Here is a 20,656-nt window from a genome sequence, read left to right as displayed (position 1 = left end):
ATGTCTTGAACTTATGTACATATGGCTATCTCACTCATTTTTTATGCCTTCAATATTTATGTACAGTCTACAAAAATAATGCATTTCCTCTTTATGGCACTTATCTTTTCCTGCTTTCCAAAAGCCTATCATAAAATAGTGCAACTGAGCATAAGTCACATAGGTATCACCTGGTGCCCTACTTTTTACTGCCTCCCATAAATGCAGAGCTGCACTTGAAAAAAATAAAACTTAATGGCAAGAGAATGAATGCATTTTATGGAAAAACGATGAAAGAGCAAAAGATTAAAATGCCATAAAAATCAGAAAATTATATTCTCTAGTGTATTAAAAAGTCAAATTGAAGTCATTTATTGGACTAATACAAGTTGGAAACATTTTCTTCTGCTGCTAAACATGTGGATGCTACCACTTTATGCCTTTTTCATTATTCTTTGCTCAATAAAGAATTTTGTTCTTTAAATTATCAAAGACATTCCAAACAAAGTCGAAGCAAAATAGATATTTGTAGATTTCTATACATAGAACACTTAGGTATTGTGAAAAGACTTATACGTATATTAATGGTTCTAGAAGTATCCAAAAAAATATATACTTTTGGTTTCATATCTATCTATTTTTCTAATAGAATAATAAAGATATAGGAATAGATGTTTTTGAAAAGCAGTAACAATGAGAGCATATTTTTAATTTAATCAGATTTCTTGTTTGTTCTGTCTGCTCACATTGTAACCCTAAAACATTACCATGAAGCTGGAAGGGTTCCTTTCATGAGTGCTCAGTTCTAGAAAGTTCAGCCCCTCACAGCCCATCATGTGCTTCTTTTCTCTCACAGTGAGTCATTTAACAGATGCCATCCTTTCTGGGCATATCCTGCTGACACAAATTGTAGTGCTGACCCAACCATGTAACGCCCTCACCCTGTATTTGGAAGCAGAAACAGGGAAGAGAGGATAGAAAGCTGCATTTGTCATTGAGATATAGCTTGGAGGAGAATGGAAATGCATTGACTTTAGTTTTTAAATCCCCTATATATAGGTTAGCATCTGCTGCTTTTGTAGACAATGAGATTTACTTCAGATTTTAAAATTATAGAGAAAAGCTCTGCTGTCCCTCAGAAAATAGGGATGAGGGAACAGGTAACTTTTGCCAAGAAATTTTTTTAAAAAAGGTTATAAAGTTTGTGGGAAGATTTAGTAGTCACCCCTCTTTATAGACAAAAGCAGCAGAAATGCCCCTCGGCTTCTGTTTACTGCCTTGGGGTTTCCCACCACCAAATGTGAGATCAAAAGGGGAAAAGTTGCTCTCAGAAGTGCCACAAGGATGGTGACTTTCACACTGCAGGGAAATGAGAGTGATTTAAAGGGAAGGGAAAGTCACGCATTGTAAAATGTGCTGATGTATTTCCCTGATGAAAAGAATAGCAATCTCTTTAAAATATAGAAAATAATTTTTGCCTTAAAATACAGAAAATAAAGTACTATCTATGCATGCTTCATTCAGATTTAATATGAGTATGTAAGGATTTTTAAAAAATTTAAAACATGCTAGATTTCTGTTTCTAACAGTATGTGTAATAGAGACCTTGAAGAATCAGGCTGCTGGAAACAACTGAAGACAGTAGAAATGATACTTAAAAACACATATAGGCAATTCTATTAGAGATAGCGGGAGGCATTATAGTAACCATTGTTGATCACCTTGTATTATGTTTTTACATTATCTATTATGTCCACCCTTTTGACTTGACCAATTCTGTTCTGTTATGTCACATTTGGTTTTACTGTCTTCCAAAAAAGTAATAAGAACAGTGGGAGCAATGAAACCCAAAATGTGTAATAGTCATGGTACAAAAGAGAGGAAAAGAAAGTGCTCCAAACTATATAACTGCATGTATATTTAAGTGTATAAGATAGAAAATGATATCACAGAGTTTTATTGGATCAATGAACAGAACTGTTTGCAGTATCATTGATGGAATGTCCACTTTACAAGCTTTAATTTTGTGACTTGAACAATTATTTCTAAGATGACAATATGTAATCCATTAACTAGTGATTTCCTACTGTTCATTTTTTTTCTGTAAATCTGTATAACTTGTACCCTTTCCCTGCTTTTTTTTTTCTTTTCTCCTTAAATAAAATTAAAAAAAAAATAAAAAAAAATAAAAATAAAAAGGATACTTAAAAACACATTTCTGAATCCAAACCTTCCTGTGAGCCAGGGGTCATCATGGGGAACAGGAAGGCAATCAACAAGCCAAACCACATAGTTCTGTGAACCAACTGGGCATGGGCAGTAAGACAAGAAAAGCAACACCACCCATACCACCCTCTGCAAGCAAGTGACTGATTCGGAGGAACTCAAGCTGAGATGATAGCAACTGAAATTAAAAAAAAAAAATAGCAGTGCTTGTATTGTTTGATTGACTTTGCAGGACTAAAACTGGAAGTCTGAGCATCAATATAGAACATAACAATATGCATTACAGCAATTATTCTAGGAGTCTTGCAAGTCTGTGTCTGAACGTGCTCATCATACCAAGCACCTGCCCCATGTTAAAGTTCACTGGCCATAACTTTTTGTTCAGAATGCTTTTGATAATCTCAAGGTTGCTAAATGGCACAGTGAAAAAAAAAATACATTAACTTTGGTCCTGAAGGAATTGGCTTTCAATTAAAGTTCTCTTACTATTTATGTGATCCAAAGCAAATTATTTAACCCTTGTATCTAGTTTCTATGAATATTAAGTGAAGAAGAATATCAACTACCTTTCATTATCATTGAGAAGATTCAATGAGCTGATGCATATGGAGTGTCTAATGTTTATTAAGTGCTCACAAAAATCATGAGGGTGACTGTGGAACTATGAGTTTTCCTTTAACTCACCATGTTGCAGTCAGTTTATTATCTTTCTTTGTCAAGATGACAGAAACTGGGACATTTTCAAGCTCAGAGAGCAGATATCAGTGTTCCATATGGTGCATAAAAGAGTATTTCCTTCCTTCTAGATTAAAACTGCACCAGGCAAGTTTCAAAGATATGAGGAGACAATAGCACAGTGCCTGCTCCTGGAGGCTGTGACAGCACAGAAGTTAGGGAGAAAACAGCAGCGGAGAGAGAATGAACTTCAGGATTAAGGCTCAGTGGGGACATCTCAGCCCTTTCTAGTAAAACAAGTCTGTGCTTTCACACCTGAGCACACAGCAGGGTGTGGGAACTGACTACCCTTAGAGCTAAAGTGTAACCACCAAAGAAAATCTCTCCTTTGAAAAAATGCCCAAAGGGGTTCTTAGGCAGAAAATTGACAATAACATTACCTACTTTGGAGCTCTTCAGAGACACATATGGCCTTTTGGAGATAATAGGCCACCTCTTGTTTAAATTACAAGCTATGTCTGTCTTGTGACATAGGGCCATGAAGCAACACTGATCAATATAATGTTCTCTGTTATGGAAAAGAGAGAGAAGACAGACAGGTCTTGCAAATATAAATCCCTAAACTGGGGAAAAGAATGTGTCAGACTTGTCTGTAGAAAGACCACTGGTGCACTGGGCAACAGTTTGGTCTGGAAAGACCTGCTGAAAACTGTGTATCCCTCAGGATAAGACACTGAACACATTCATGATTTCCTGGTTCCAGTGCAGGTTGGGGCACCACTAAACCCAATTCTATTACTTCACAGAGGTCATCCTTAGCCCAGGTCGCCAAAATATCAGGAGACCTCTCTTAGAGGAGCAGATTAATCAAGCAAGGAATTATCTCCAAAAGGGCTCTGAGGTAGGGAAAGCCTCGAAGTTGAATTTACAATTGAAAATGTACAAAAATGAGGAATAATATATTCAAGACAAATGAGAAGATTTACAATAACTCACAATCCTACAGATAAAAACACAGACAGGTAATAGATGGATATACACATGGCCCTAGAGATGACATCTACTGTGAAAGGGCCATAGGTTAGTGAGCGGGAGGAGCTGCTGCGGATTCCCACTGCTGTTCCCGAGCTACTGAGTCACCTGCACCAGCTCCATAAATGTGCAAAACAACCCGGCAGAGTTGGACTCCTGATATTGGCAATTGCCAGCTATACCAATAAAAACAAGTTATTCAAACTCTGCCAATCCCAATCTCATCATGTATAACACATGGAGGATAATAATCCTACCCTTTGGATTGTAATAAACATTAAGGAAAGTAAATGTAAAAACCTCCATAGATAGGAAGGAGCCTTTAGTAAACTCCCACAAGATTCGATCCCCTGGTCAAAGTTTCTTGTTAAATTCCTATTCTTTTTGTTACTTGCTATGAAGAGGAGAGATATGTAGAGTATAATTTTTAATGAGATCTATCAAGACAAAGACTATATTTATTAGATCCTGTATTAGTGAGCCAGACCTTCTACTCAGGTTGAAGTAAAGTAACTGAAATAATGTGAAACAAACAAAAAAAAACCTGAAAAGATTATGCATTTTGCAAGTCTCTAGTTACCAAGATTTTTTTTTTTTAGTCAAAGTGGCAAAATTCATCAGTGGAGGTATATATTGTATAGACACAGAAGCAGTTATTATATTTTACTGGTGTTAGTTGGCAAGGGATATGAAAATAATTATCTAGGATTTGCTCAAATGTTAAAAGAAATAATTTTCAGTTAAAACATTCGAGATGACATAATATGCACCTGCATGCATGTGCATACATACCCAGAGATACACATATTCTACAAAGCTTAAAATTTGGATGCCTGGCTAATCCACAAGATAAAATTGTATTGTTCAGGAATTCTGCAATCAAGACAAAAGATGAAGCAGGAGGATTCGAGTCCAAGGACAGCCTGGACAACTTAGCCAAGCTCTGTTTCAAAGTGAAAATTTAATAAAAGGCTTGAGATGTATGTAGCTCACCGTGAGGCCCTTGGTTGAATCATCAGTACTGAAAACAAAAATTTGAATGTGTATCAGTGATGTCTCAATAGAGCTGACTTTTAAAAGTGAAAAAAAAGAATGAAATTGAAGAGGCCAACAAGTATGAAAGGTAACCTATGCTCATCCATTGAAAGCCAATATTGTCACAGTGTCCACACCAATGAAGTGATCCGATTTAACACAACTCTTAAAACAAATTCAGTGGAATTTTATTGGAACTGTAAATGATGCTGAATAGATACAAGCAAAACAATGAGTTTGACATTAATCTCTTATCATGTTCAAAAAGCAACTCAAAGTGAATTAAAGCCTTAATTGCAAGACTTGAAATTATAAAACTACTAAGAGAAAAGAGAAGAAAAGCGCCATGGTATTGACCTAGGGAATGGTTTTTAAAGGCACAGAAAACAAAACCAAAAATATACAAATGAGGTTACATTACATTCAATTAAAAAGGAAAGGAAACAGTGACAACTTATAAAATGAAAGAGAATATGTGAAAACCATAGATCTGACAAAGCATTAGTCCCAATACACCTAAGGGACTCAACTCAAGGGAAAGAAAAGAACACAATTAAAAAGTGAACAATGGTCCTGAATAGATATTTCTTAAATGAATATAAACCAACATCAGATAAAAATACAAAAATCACAAATCATCAGAGAAAGGAAAATTAAACTACAATGTGATATTGCTTCATATATATTAGAGAAGCTATTACCAAAAAATCAAAAGATAACAAGTATTGATATAGAGAAAGGGGAACCCTTGAGTTCTGTTGACAGGAATGTAAATTGAGATATCACAGAAAACAGTATGGAAGTTTCTCACAAAATAAGAAATCTAATTATCATATAGCCAGGCATCCCATTTCTGAATACATATCCAAAACACATAAAATCAGAATGTCTAAAAGACATCTATAGTCCCCTTTTCCCCATAGCACTACTCAGAATAACAAGATATGGAATCAACATAACTGTCCATCAACAGATGAATGAAGAAAATAGGATGTATTACATGATAAAATACTTTTCAACCTTAAAAATAAATCCTATCATTGGCAGCAACATGGGAAACCCAAAGGACATTGTTAAATAAAATAAGTCGAGCACAGAAGTACAAGTATCACATGATCTTACTTACATGATGCCAAATCTAAAACACCACTAACCACAGAGAAGTTGAGAATAGAATGCTGGTTAATAGAGGCTGGGGCAACTAGGCGGGTAGGGAGAGATACGAGATAGGGAAAGGGTGACCCATCATTGCTAAATTAAATTGTAGTTGGATTTGAATGGGAAGTTCTGATGTGCTACGGTACAGTGATTACTATGGGTAACAGTAATGCACCACACATTTTTGAAGGCTGAGGCCAGGAGAAATTTTTGAAAAATTTTACGCTAAACAAGTGAAAAAGAACTAAGCATGGTAGCACATACCTATAATCCCCAACTACTCATGAAACTGAGGCTGACACTGAAGCAGGGGAATCACAAGTTCAAGGCCAGCCTAGACTACTCAGCAAAATCCTGTGTCAAAATAAAATTAATAAAAGTGGGTGAGGAGGTAGCTCAGTGGTAGAGCACTCCTGGACTTAGATTGAGTGGTGAGGCAGGGCGTAACTGATGAATGCTTGGGAATACAGATGCACTTAGTCTGATTTGAACACTGCATGGTGCATCCATGTATCTAGACATTGCACAGCAACTCATTAATACATTCAATGTTTAAATTTTGTGTATCGACTATAAACTAAATTTAAAATAATAAAAAAACCAAAGTATTTTCAAAAGCATCTTAAATTAGATGCTCAGAACAGGAAAAATTTTCTTTACAATAGATAGTTACAAATATTGCACTAAGTGAATTAGAAAAATAGTCAAGAATTTTATTGCAGGAAATCTTTCATAGGTTTAACCTTGTGGAATATATGGCAGAAGCCCATAATAACTAAGGAACTACTTGTAATTTGCACAGCTGATCACTTAAATCTCCATGACTATAGCATATAGACAAGTTTAAATCAGATTACTCCTAAATACTTTGCTAGTTGTAAATTTTAAAATAAGAATAAGAATTGATAAGAATGTGCTGGTCAGAATTTAACAGACTCCTTCCTGTAGAATTACGTGAGGTGCAATTGACAGAAATATTCAGTATTTAAATATTTATAAATTTATAATAAAATACCCATTGCTATTAAGCCCTATCAAAGTACCCCTCCACTCTAACACACTTATCACATTACGCTTGCCATTTTCTTAAACACAACTGGAAGTCCTCTTTTACCAGTGTAAAAGTTTCATGAGAGTGACTGAGTTGTCACGGCTACCTCAGAGTTCTGAATGGATTTTTAAATGTTTACATTTCATGGTTATTTTCACTTTGAGAAAGAGACAGAAGTCACATCATGCCAGATCCAGTGAATAAAAAAGACAAGGACATACTATAATGCTTTTATTTGACAGAAATTGCTGTAAAAGTTTTAGGACATCAAGGCAGTCACAGAAGACATTCCCTGTGGTAGCTAACTGACTGTGTCAAGTTGAGTAAGAAATGCTCAACTTGGGCTGGGGATTTAGCTCAGCGGCATAAGCGCCTGAGTGCGGTCATGAGTTCGATCCCTGGTAACAATAAAAAAAAAAGAAAAAGAAATCCTCAACTAAATTGGATAATTTAGTTCTGGGTTTGTCAGAAGAGCTTCACTGAAGGGCATACAAGCAGCACCATCCAGTATGCTTGCCTCCTGCATGGAGTAAAGGGAAGTGAAGCAGGAAGGCTTGCTCTGCTTACTCAGAAGCGCTCCAGTGTTCATTTTCATCTTGGATGTCATCTCCTGGCTTACAGTGCAGACTTTTCAGCTTTCCAGAGCAGACTCTCCAGCCTCCCAGCACACACCCCTCAGCCTTCCGTTAAAGATCTATCAGTTTCCCATCGCAGATGCTTTGGCCTCCTGATAGAGACTCACACCAGCCACCACAGTGAGCTCAGGGCTTTAACAGGATTCTTCACATCTCTATTGCAGATAGCACTTTTTTATTCGTCCACACGTGGCTGTACAGGGAGCCACTGTAAGCCAATCCTGAAAATCCTTATATTTTTGCATATTTTTCATTAAGTCTATTTCTCTGACCAAGACCTGTTTAGGAATATAAGGATGACCCTAAAGAGTCTAAGGGTCCCTAAGGGGGTCTCATGTTAGCACTGACTTCCAGAACTGATTCAGAAAGTGGCAGGAACAATAGAATAATTATGTTAGCAAGAGGAAGTATTTCGAGGGTGTTGATCGTCTCAGCATAACTGGCTTAAACATATAAATTTGATATTCCTGGTTTCCATACTGTAATGGTCTATTTTACCCAGAGGAAATGTTCATCAGCAACCATAGTTGCTGTTGTTGTTATTTAACTTGTTCCCTCATTTAAGCTTGAAAAATCACACCTTGGAAGTGACCGTTTTACATGTTTTTCATAATGAAGTTTGGGGGACTTATTTCCTGGAGGAAATAACTATAGAAACCACTCAAAATTAATGGTGGGGATATTTATCTTTAATTTCAGAAAAATTCTTTTACTCTGCAGTTCTTCTTTCCAAAAACATACACATTTAAGACTAGAAAACCAAGAAAATAATTCCATAAAATCATTTTATTTATATTACTGTTTTACATTTCAAGAACGATAGAATCAATTTTTCAATGATAGCAAACTACAATAAAGAGCAAGTGGTTATAAAAATGATTACTTAAATGCTTGTTTTTGTAACTTCTCCAAGCTTATACTCAAAACTAAAGCAGAGTCTTTTCTCCTCTAGCTGACATGCCAAGAGCTGAGAGAAGAAATCTTAAAAAAGAAAAAAAGATACAATTCCCATGTTTTTCCATTTTTTTTAGTAATGTAAAATATTTCAACAACCATAATCACTTAAATAAAATGATGACTAATACTTTTAGCACTCATATCAGTTTACACAAGGAAGACTAGACATATGCAAGTTTCCCTGAATTCTGGATAACTGATAAAACTTCATTATATTTTCCCTATGTCAATCATTGAAACCAGTCTGAACCTTTTTCTCCATATAAATCCGTAGTGCTTTTGGTCATGTATTAAAGACATTTCTTATTACATTCTAATAAATGTTTTGACTAATTTAATGTGAACTAAAAGCAGAAGTGTAACAAAAGGTATAGATTCAAAATTCAAGACATGACCCATAAATGAAGATATTTGGTGTTATAATTCAAAATAACTATTGTAATGTGTGCTATGAAGTAGAAAACTGTTAGTAATACAGAAAAAGTTAATTTAGCCCACATAGTTTACAATGTGATACTCTCCTTTTGTGCTGATATACAAATATAAGAGCAAAGGATATCTCATTTAGGAATAGAATTTGACCACCTGCCACACCTTTATCTTACAAAGTACCAGGCTTCTTCACAGAATTTTCTTTCCTGTTAAATCTCTCTGATTTAGCCTTTAAAAAGTTAAAAGCGTTCAGAATGATTAGGATTTACTTCCACATTAGGAGTTTAAGCAGCATTCAGCTGTGATTTCTAGATGACTGAAACAATTTTTATCAACATGAAAATAGCTATCACACTGACAACTAAAAATTGTAAACTATATTTTTTACTAGTTTTTTGAATTACAATTAGATATGCTGCATAACAAGTATTACAAAGGTCTGATAGAATCGTTTACTGTCCTGTTCTTCCCAGTAAAATCCTATAATGCAGGCACAATTTAGCTTGTAAAAATTGTGCACATTCAATAGAGTACAACACAAAAAATTTTAAATAATGCTAATTATTTTTTAAATGTACAAATTGCAATTTTGTACATCTAATATAGTGCATTTAAAATGTTAATCTCCAAAAAAACTGTCAATAGTAAAATCATTTCAAAACATTTGCAAGTGAACAAGAAACTTTTTACATTATTGTACTTGCCAATGCCACTGTAGTTTATAAATAATAACTTTTCTTATCCTTTCCAACTTACGCTTAAATTATGCAATTCTAAATTGTATAATGCCTTTGGGACTCATAAAATATGATTACCATAAATTTGTTTCAACTTGTGCCTCAGAAAGAAGTAAGTTTACCTTCTTCAGGCTCCTTGTGAATTTCTCTTCTGTGATTCAATCACATTATTCTCTCACACTACTTTGTAGCTGATGAAAGTTATTGTAGCTTTCTTCATTTTTCCCCAGAACTATGCATAACCAATCACATCACAAATTTTAGGTGCTCATAGGTTTAGAAATTTTCTTATTCTCATCTCTTTTTTTGCTATATGTTTGTGATGCATAATATTTACATTTATTTTGGGAAAACAGTACATATGTATACTATATACAGATCATTTTCAATCCTCTCCTCCACTTCCGCTCTCCCCTTTCTCCATCTCCAAAATGTCTGCCTTCATGTTTTTACTCTTCTGTTTATTCTTATTTTTGATTTCTCAGGTAAGAGAAATCATACAATATTTTACTTTCAGTTAAAATTATGGGCTCAAATCCATCCATCCATCTTCCTGCGAATAACACAACTATATTCTTCTCTATGACTAAGTAAAATTTCATTATGCATAAACCAAGCGTGATCAAAACATACAGTAAATGTTTAAATTTTAAAAACTGTATTATAGCAAAAGACTTATTGCCATTAATTGCCCTCAAAATATTCTCCATCACTTCTAACACACCCCATTATTATTTGCCATCTTCTGATTGTGGAAGTCTTCCTCCATGAGCATCTTTATGAAGTGCGATCAAAACTATAATGAATAATGCTGCTAGATGCCATACAGTGGAAAGGCGACTCAGAAACACATTATGGTGGGTCTTCATTCATCATGTTCATCGCACCTGGCGTAGTGTGACTTCTGGATCTTCCTCAAAGTAAAAATGACCATAAGAGGCAAACATTTTGAATCAACTCAGAACATAAAAGCAACCACAGCATCACAACTAATAGCACGTATGAAAGATGATTTTCAGAACTCCTTCAGAAAGTGGCAAGAATGATGGGACTAGTGTGTTCAAAGAAGAAGGTGTATGTTGATTGCAAGTAATGAAAATGTCACTTTTACTGTAATTATTATTATTATCTTAAATATTCAGTGCAGTTTCCTGCCACACCTCATGTACCACATTTTCTTTATCTACTCATCTATTAAGAGTTGTTTCAGAGCTTAGCTATTATAAATTGTGCTGCTATAAATATAGGTGTGCATGTATCACTATAATATGATGCCTTCTTATTTTTAAATGTTTCCAGAAAAACGTTGACCAAACTGATGAATATTTACATTAAAACATAAACATTTACACACATATGTTAGACCTTCATTAAAAATACACATGATGTTTTTCTTAGTGACTTTTACCAATGACTGATTTTTAAAGTTATCTTTTCTGAGGTAAAATTCAGATACCATAAAAATTTTAGGCTACTTTCTACTTAATTGTGACCCAATTTCAAATACATTCATATATTTAGTGTTTTCTACTAAGGATAAACTACTTATTGGTTTTATACTGCTATTAATCAACCTCAGAGTCCTATGATCTAGAATATTCGAGAGCTATTAAGATGGGAAACTTTTATTAGTTTCATAAGAGATAAAAATAAATCTATACAGAGTATGGGATGGAGTCAAGGAAAATTTTCTGGAGCTGTTAAGGTGAAAATTGAAAGATGCTTAAGATAAGATGGGATAACTCCTTAAGCAATTAAGATTTTCTAAATAACAGAAAGAAGCAGTATAAAAATATGCAGGAGTGAATAAAGAGAGTATACTTGCAGAATTGAGTAAAATCTAAATTTTGACTATCTCTATAGAATAAATTATACTAGGAGTGAGAAGGACCCAGACCACAAGGGGGATTGACTAAAACTTGACAGATAATGAAGGGCTAAGCAGAAAAATAACATGATTAAAAGGATGTGCCCAGATGGTCATTCTGTGAGTAGTACACAAATGGGTGGAGGTGAGCAGTATGGAAACAAGCTAGCCACGACCATATTCTACTGTCGTGAGTCTTCTGATTGTCGATGTTTCAGGGCTCTGCTTATAGAACCCTGATTTATCCTAGGATCATGCCTGAAGCAGCGTGCTCAGGTAAAGTGGTACTTCTTGAAAAGATAAAACCAGTTATTTAAGTCAGATTTCAATAAGATTTTTTCTATAAATGTCCAGATAGTAAGCATTTTAGACTCTGTGATCCACACGGTCTGTTATAACCACTAATCTATGTCATTCTAACACAAAATATATAACATGTAATATGTAAATGAATGAACACAACTGTATATTAGGAGCAGTGTTAACGGATGCCAAAACTTAAATTCCACATAGTGTATATGTATCATGGAGCATCCTTCTTTTGATTTTTCCAAGAATTTAAAAACATAAAAACCATTCTTAGCTCCTGGGCTGTACATAGCAAGGGATTAGACAATGAGTCTGTGGACTATACGTCTAAAGGAATCACAGCTGTTCTAAAATACTTGCAGTTAATGTTCAGTGAGTAATTGGATATGTGACATGGTTCTGATCAATGAGATGCCATGTGAGGGTAAATTTGCCAAACAGCATTTGGAAAACATTTTATCATCTAATAAGAACAGACATGCAAGAAAAATAATGTCATCAAAGGTGACAGACGGGGAGCTGGTTGGTTATTTTTTAACCCAGGAAAGCAGTGCATGGAGAAACTGCAGAGTTTCTTAACTGAAAGCACCAGGTGAAGGAAAGAATTGCTTTGAGAAAAAGTGTTAAAATGGGACTGATGTCCCTCGGGTTCTGAGTGAGGAGAGATGCAAAGGAACATCATGAATTAGAGGTAGGTCTCGGGCAATGGAGATTGAATGGAATGATAAATGGCACCTCTTATAAAGGAAATGATGGTCTCCATTGAAAATGAATGTGGTCTGAGACCTCTCAGAGGCAGCACAAGGTTAATAAAGACTGTGAGGAGCAGTGAGGGCTCTGCTCAGCAGAGCTGCTAGAATGTGAAGCAGATCATTTCACCCTGGATCACAGAAGAGTGCTTTCAGGCTCCTGGAGGTGCTAATGAAACCATGACAACTCTTGATCACACATTCCATGTGACAGGCCCAGCCTGCATGTTCCCCAAAGCAGAATCTTTCAGCAGAGATGGGTGAAGTCGAGTCTTTGGCTAATCCTGGTGCTCCTGAATTTTGCTGCCTCATGGGGGTTGCACCAAAAAGCCTCTGCAAAAAAGCAACTTGTGTCCCTATGGTCATTGTTTAAAATCTGACCAGATGAGTGACTACAAGGAGGCTTGGTCGTCAGAGGCAACTGTGGAGCTGCTCACCGCCGTTCCCAGCATAGCGACAAAAATATGAAACATTGTAAAGCACAATAAATCAGAAATGCAAAAATACCAAAAGTGGTACTGATTCTCATTTTAAAAGATAGACTACTAACAAAAGGGGAAGTATCAACATTCAATATTCCACAAAAGCACGTTGTTGTATGGGTAAAAGTAACGGACAGGTCAAAGATTTACATTCTGGAATTTTTCTTTGTACACAGAAGAGATTTCACAAAAATTTCCCTTAGTAACAACACTAACAATTAGACTTTAGATGCCTAAGAAAACTAATTATCTGAAGGCACGTGGTGCAATGTGAATGCCTATTCACTACTGATAAAGAGTATAAATAGATAAATACGGTGGGAAGTCATTTGACAAGATTTAGTAAAATAGAAGGCTGGAGTTGATATGACTTCACCAGACAACTCACCTTCAGGCATATGCCCAGAGTGCTGCTACAGTGCAGTGAACATACAGTTCAAAATCAGCTTCTGTAATGCTAGTTTGCAAGAAATACCAAGTGATGACATAGAACCGGATAATTTCATTGTATAGTCTTTAAGTGAAATACATTACCATGGTTAAATGTCTTAATTTGATATCTTAAATATAACATGTCCAAAGACTAAATGCAAAAGACCATATATGGTATACAGCCATTTGTGTAGGAACATTAATCAGTAAAGATATTACTACACATGCATATATGTTGCAAGAGATTAAAAAATATAATTGTAAAAATATGCACTAAATTTAGAAAAGTTGTACTTAGGAGAGAAGGAAAACGACAAGAAGCATTTGTTGGGAGTAAGAGAAGAGGAACTTTGAAAGAATCTGTAACATTTAACAAAGACTTACAGCAATATAAAAAGTGTAAAAATGTGTTAAATCTAGATAGCAGATTATGGATGACTTCAGAGTGTGTTACTGCTTGTGTGAACATTATATAATTTTAAAACTGTATTGTACAGTTCATTTTAATAGGAAACTTTTTTCAAGGCTGAACAATCAGCAAATCTATGGCAAAAATGAATATTTTTACCACACAAAATAAGGTGATATAATAAAACATGAAGTGTAGATTAAGATGATACATTTTTTCTACTGTACATTAAGACTGTAAAAAAGGTGAAAAGCCGTTCGGTTCACTCTCTGATGTTAGCAATTTGACCATTAGCCAAAGGCAGATGTAATGTTTTCTCCAGCTGTACAATGAAATAATTACTCACCTAATTATGTCGCTGAAAAGGCAGTGAAAAGACCTCTACCTTTATATCATTAAATTGATGCACCATGGAGTAAAAAATACTTTAAGAATAAAACAAAAAGGAGAAACTATCTGAATACAAGACTCATCACCTCACATTAACTTTCTTTTTTGGGTTTTTTTTTGTTTTGTTTCGGGGGTTTTTTGTACTGAGAATTGAACAAAGGACCTTGTGTTTGCTAAGCAGGCACTTACGCTGCTAAACTATATGCTCAGCCTTAACTTTCTAAATTTATAAATTTAATGTAGCATCATTTTAATTATTAAACAAATGATTATCATTTTTATCACTTGAAATATCTTAATATTCAAATTCAGATAGACAATAAGAAATAAACACACAAATCTTACAAAATAATTTGTATTAAACTATAATAAAAATAGAGAATACAAATTATTTATAGCTCTATGTACTTTCAAACCTGAAATACACAAAAATACAACCACAACCTACTTTTTAAAATAGGCCATTACCAGCAATGCTAGTAGCCTTTCTATGGTTCTTCCCATCCTTAAATCTTGCCTAAGAGTAACCACTATTCTACTATCCCAACTTCTAATACTATACATTTTTCGAGCTTGCTTTTCTTAATTAGGAAAAATTAACATCTGCATTTAGCATTATATTTGTGAAATTTATTCATGGTACATTTATGAAGTTATATATTCAGTTATAAAATTTTTTAAGAGAGATGTGTAAGTACTATGAGTGAAATAAGAATGCCAAAAGATTAATGATTGCTGAAGCTGTGTGAAAAGATGAAAAAATATACATAAAAGTATGTGTGGGTGTCTATGTGTAAAGAGAACAGAAAATGCATCAAATGAAATAAAATAATAAAAATGGGTGATCCTCTTGTGAAGTATACCAATGTTATAAGTACTATTTTATCTATTTTCAATGTCTATAAATTTAAAATTATTTCCACATTCATAGAAGTTTTGTTTTGCTTTTAAGGTGCCTATGCCAATTTATATACCTCCTGCAGGGGAGAGGTGCTTTTGCTGTCCAATCCTAATTACCAATATTTCATAATCTTTGCATTTTAACCACTCTAGAAGGAATGGTTGTCTTTCATCTTGGCTCTGATTTGCAATTTTTATTTCACTGAAAACTAATGGTGTAGAGCTCTATTTTCATGTTAATGTCAGCTAGTTATTTGGATATTCACTTACATGTAGTAATATTTTGAATCATTTTCTCCTTTTCAACAGGATTGCCTGTCTTTTTCTTATTGATGGGCAGAAGTTCTTTCACACGATTTCTCATAAATTTTAAGGAATAAAGTGATTTCAAAGCAACTCCAAAATTACAACTAAAAGGCTTCTGTTATATTCTCAGTCTCTGAGGAACAGTTCTTATAAAAAATTTAGAAACTCCACTTTAGACCAATGGGTAGAACTTTTATCTAGACTATAATAGGTTTTTTAATCTTCCTTGAACAAGATGAAAAAAATGACTCCTGAGAAATAAGAATTCTGCTTTTTCTTTCTCACAGAGTTACCATGATAACTAAAAGGATTTCCAGGTAAAAGTGAGATCTTGGTTTTGTACCTACTGAAAACTGTTCCTGTGGTATTTACCAATAACTTTTATACATATGAAGAAATAAATTTCATGCCATAATTCAGCAAAAAATCCCAAAACAGTATTAACCTTTACCATATGGCTATCATACCCTGACATTTTCTATATATTTTAACTATTTCATTCTTTTTGCTGTCTTCATAGCCATCTGAAATCCACTAATATGATTTCACATGAGAGTTCTTTGAAAAACATTTGTTTTAGAAGAGCATCTCCAAAGTACTACTTTGTACAAATTGTCTAAGTTTATCATAGAAGGCATATTCTGCATCGATAACTTAGATGAACTATTATAACCATTACATTAACTGCTATTAAAACTATCATCCACATCATCATTAATACCACTCAACACAAATTGAGGGACATAGGTATATACCCACTAGGGTGTCTGAAATGTCAGTTCCATAATCTTTTCGTCTGATGCTATTGTTCCTTATTCTTCTCATGTATGACATCCCTAGTCTGCCCATCTTGGCTGTGCCCACAAAGCCTACTTTATAATGAAGTCTTGAAATGGGTGGAAGGGAGAGAGAAGGAAGGGAAAGAGGGTGAAAAAGGAACTAAGATGTTTTAAATATGTGTATCAACTCCTCATAATGCATGCAGACATTGTGTACCGCAGACGTATACTTATTAATTAACAGGTCTTGAATGCCTTGTATAACTGTCTAAACACTCACATAAACACATACACACACAGCACTCTATGCTGCAGTGCACCAGTTGCCTACCCTCAAAATTACGTGGCTGATCAAAGCTGCAGCTGACTGTTGCTGTCAGCAGTGTCATAAAGTATTTTCTCAGTCTAGGAGAAGATCAAAATTAAAACCTGGAAGGCGTATTGCATTTGCACTCTCGTAAAATTCACAACTGGTTGAGTTAAACACATCTGTATTTGTAAGAATGAAACGGGTAAACACAATCATTAACTTTGTGGTTTTTTGAGAATCAACAGAAAGAAGATTTTTGAGAAGTGACTAGTACACAAATGGGTAAAGACATTCTGATAACAAAAGAAGCCAGTAGGCTTGTGGAGGGTGAGCCAAGAGAATGGAGAGTTACCAACATACTAATAAAGGCCAAGAGTCATATAGAAGGCAGACTGTGTAGAGAAGAGAAGGGAGAAGGGTAAGGTGGAGAGAACCATGTGAGCTTTCCGCCATCCTCACTCCCGCGCCTGCACAGTCCTGGGCTATAGACACACCGCAGAACCAGAGCCACGGCCACCACATAGCACAGTCAGTGCCTCCTCCCAGGAAGAAATAAAGGCACTGCAACAAAATTTGGTATCCGCTACACAAAGAAATGGCTCTGACAGGAAATGCCAGTTGAAGTTAAAAATTAAGAAAATAAGCAGTTGCCAGAATCTGCCACTTAGGGAAAGGAAAAAATAAAAGCACATTCGTAGTAGATTAAAAACTAAAATAATACATGTGTGTGGCACACACACACGCATGCATGCACGCATGCACATACACATAAGCATTGAGCTCAATATGTAAGAAAGGCAGCAGAAAGGGATTATTAAAGGTTACTGTGCTCAGAAGGTTCTCACTAAGCTACTTATGGTACTAATAAGAAATTACAATATGCCAGGTGCTGTGTTAAGAGCTTTACACATAGGATTAAAGTAAAATTATAAATTGATCAAGCAGACCCACAACCTTAGAAGAATAAGGAAATGTGATAGAGGTATTAAACATATAAAATCACTAATATTTATTGATTGATCAATTTAGACTTATAAAATACTTCCAATCAAAAACATTTTTCTGTCATTAAAATAAATTTAAGGTATATTGATATATATTATAGAAAAATTTAAAGTTTTTGTGTTGATTATTTTAACACTAAAATCACATAATTAGAATAATTATCCTTGTTGTATAATCATGTATGTTTATATCTATATATATGCTCCTAGTGAATGTCAATGATATTTTTCTCAAGAGAAATTCTAAAAAGTATTTGTTAAATAATTACTTATTTACAAAGGTGGCCAGAATCACTTTCAAAATGAATCTTACTGCTTCTATATTTGAAATTGTTGACATTTTCAATTAACTTCCCTAGCGAATACAGAGATTTGGAAAAAATATTCAAGAACAGATAAGCACAAACTGGGAAATGGTGGATATTCTCAATTCTATCTTTTTCATGGTAAAATTTGCAAATATTTCCATCCAGATATCTGTATTATTACGAACTAAATTACTCTTCTCAAATATATTTGCCAACAAATATTTTTGAAAGACAAATCTCAATAAATAAGTTATCTGATAAAACTTTTTGAAAATCATAAATTGTCCTAACTTCATTGTATTTGACACCAAATTTAAATTTAGCAAATTAAAAATAAGAACTTTTTAAAAATATCCTTCTCAGAGCGCATGTATAATCCTAGCACTCTGAGAGGCTGAGGCAGGAGACTGCTAGTCAAGCCCAGTCCAGGCAACTCAGTGACTTAGCAAGACCTTGACTCAAAAATAAAAATAATAATAATGACAAAATCTTCCCCAAAATTAAGATAATTTAAAGTGCAATCATAGGTTTTCAAAATTAAATCTTGCATTAAATTTCTCTCAAAATTTAAATTTGATCAGGTTCTGCCATGTTTTTAGAAAATAAATTTCAATGCCAACTTGTAAATTTTGTTTTATTAATAATGGCCAATTTTATAAACTCCCCCAAAGTTTCAGATTTTGGCTTTCAGTTTTTGAACACTTTGATTAGATATATCCAATTTATTTTAAACAAAATTTCAGGCAAAATGTAACTCATTAATGAGTAAGTTGAGTAAGTATTTTTTTCAATCCTATCAAAATTGAGCAGCAAAAGGATTGCCATGATGAAGGTCCTTTATCTTTTTTAGAAATCAATGTCAGCTCCATCATACACGTTTTTTAGTTCAGTTTTCTCTGTGTATGCATGTGTGCCTGTGTGCCTATCAAACAGATAATTCAAGCACCTATTTTTGATACTGTATTCTAATTTCTCCTGATTCAGTCATTGGCAAATAAATTATTTTTGTATCATAACCTGTTTAAAATACTTCTAACTCCATGAAGGTCCTAATTTTGCAAGAACATGGTTTTCACCATGTATTTCCTCTGTTAAAATAGTGATCACTTCAAATATTTTCACTTTCACCTTGGAACTGTTAAACTGACTTTAAAACAGCACTCATCATATGTTAAAGTTTTTCTCATTTAATAGAACTTCCAGAGATTTATTTAACTTTATGTCACTAACTTTATGTCAAACTTTCTGAAATTTAAAAAAATCTGTGGAAGATAGAACGGTGGAGCTCAAGGATTCTCTCATTTTAATCCTCAGAATCTGAGGAAAGGAATCCTGCAGATATGATTAAATGAATCATTTTGAAATAATGAAATGACACTAAATTATTTGGGTCTTTGTAATAGGGAAGCAAGAGGTCAGAATTTTAAAAAAGGTGTTTGATACAGAACCTGATGTTAAAGTGAGGCATACTAAGTGACCAGAAGCCAAAGATAAACACAGGCCAGCTGACCTCTTGGTTTCAACCTGTCAACCTCATTTCAGACTTGGATTTTCCAGAAGTGGAAGAAATACATCTATGTGCTTAGAAGCCACTAAGACGAAGAAGTTTGTGGCAGCAACAAAAGGAAACTAACAGTTGTAATGGTCTTAAGTCCTAGAAAGCCTATTGTGAACTGAAAGCATCCTACGGTAAAAATGCATGTAATACATCTAATGAACTAAAGACTGTAAATTGGTAAGGGAGAACACTGTATGGTATCAATGGTTTCACCTTGTGATTGTAGCTTACTGTTACTTCCCAGCATAGAAAATATCATACATCATTTCTGTTACAGCAGATGTCTAGATGCCCCCACCCCAAAACCTCATGCATTACTAGGTGGGGCTTTTGGGAGGCATCATGTGTGTGTGATACTGAATTATAGGTGTGCAATAATTAGATTAGCCCATTGATTTGTTAGCATAGTTCTGGGTGTAGGTTTTGGAAAGGTCTACCCTGGGTGTGACCCAATAGGCTTGTATCCATAATAGAATAAAAAGGGAAAGAAAGGCTCACTGCTGACTAATTTCTGCATTCTTTCGCATGGACTATATCTATTCTACCTTGCTGCTTTACCATGGAGTTAACTATGGACTGAAACCTATAAAAACTGTGAGCTAAAATGGTCCTTTCCCTTTTAACTTGGTGTCAGGTATTTTGTCCCAGCAACAAGTGACTAAAACAGTATCACTAACCTGAAAAAGGATCATGTTGTAAAATGTGAAGCATGGTTTCTACTGAGTAGGTATTGCTTCCATACATTATAGTATCAGGAAATGCTGTCAGTCATAAGATAGGAACCATCTATATAGCATCCAATGTTACTGATATAAAATTTGAGTCATTTGAACTTCTGTCAAAACAGACAATAATTTCAAGTGTTCATTTCACTTTACTTACAAACATAAAAAAATTACAGGTTAATAAAATCAGTGGGATTAATTTATAATAATG

At 34.4% G+C, this 20,656-nt stretch overlaps 1 protein-coding gene across 2 annotated transcripts in view; it reads right to left on the bottom strand.

Moving 5' to 3' along the window:
- Positions 1-20,656, bottom strand: part of Prkg1 (protein kinase cGMP-dependent 1) — a 1,159,508-nt gene that overhangs the window by 223,224 nt on the left and 915,628 nt on the right. The gene's annotated exons all lie outside the window — the stretch shown is intronic.

The sequence above is a fragment of the Cavia porcellus genome, unplaced genomic scaffold (genome assembly GCF_034190915.1).
Source record: "Cavia porcellus strain 051 isolate PalLab524CR breed Dunkin Hartley unplaced genomic scaffold, mCavPor4.1 scaffold_28, whole genome shotgun sequence".
Classification (NCBI taxonomy): domain Eukaryota; kingdom Metazoa; phylum Chordata; class Mammalia; order Rodentia; family Caviidae; genus Cavia; species Cavia porcellus.
The sequence above is the reverse complement of the archived record's forward strand: the minus strand, read 5'-3'. Positions and strand labels throughout refer to the sequence as shown.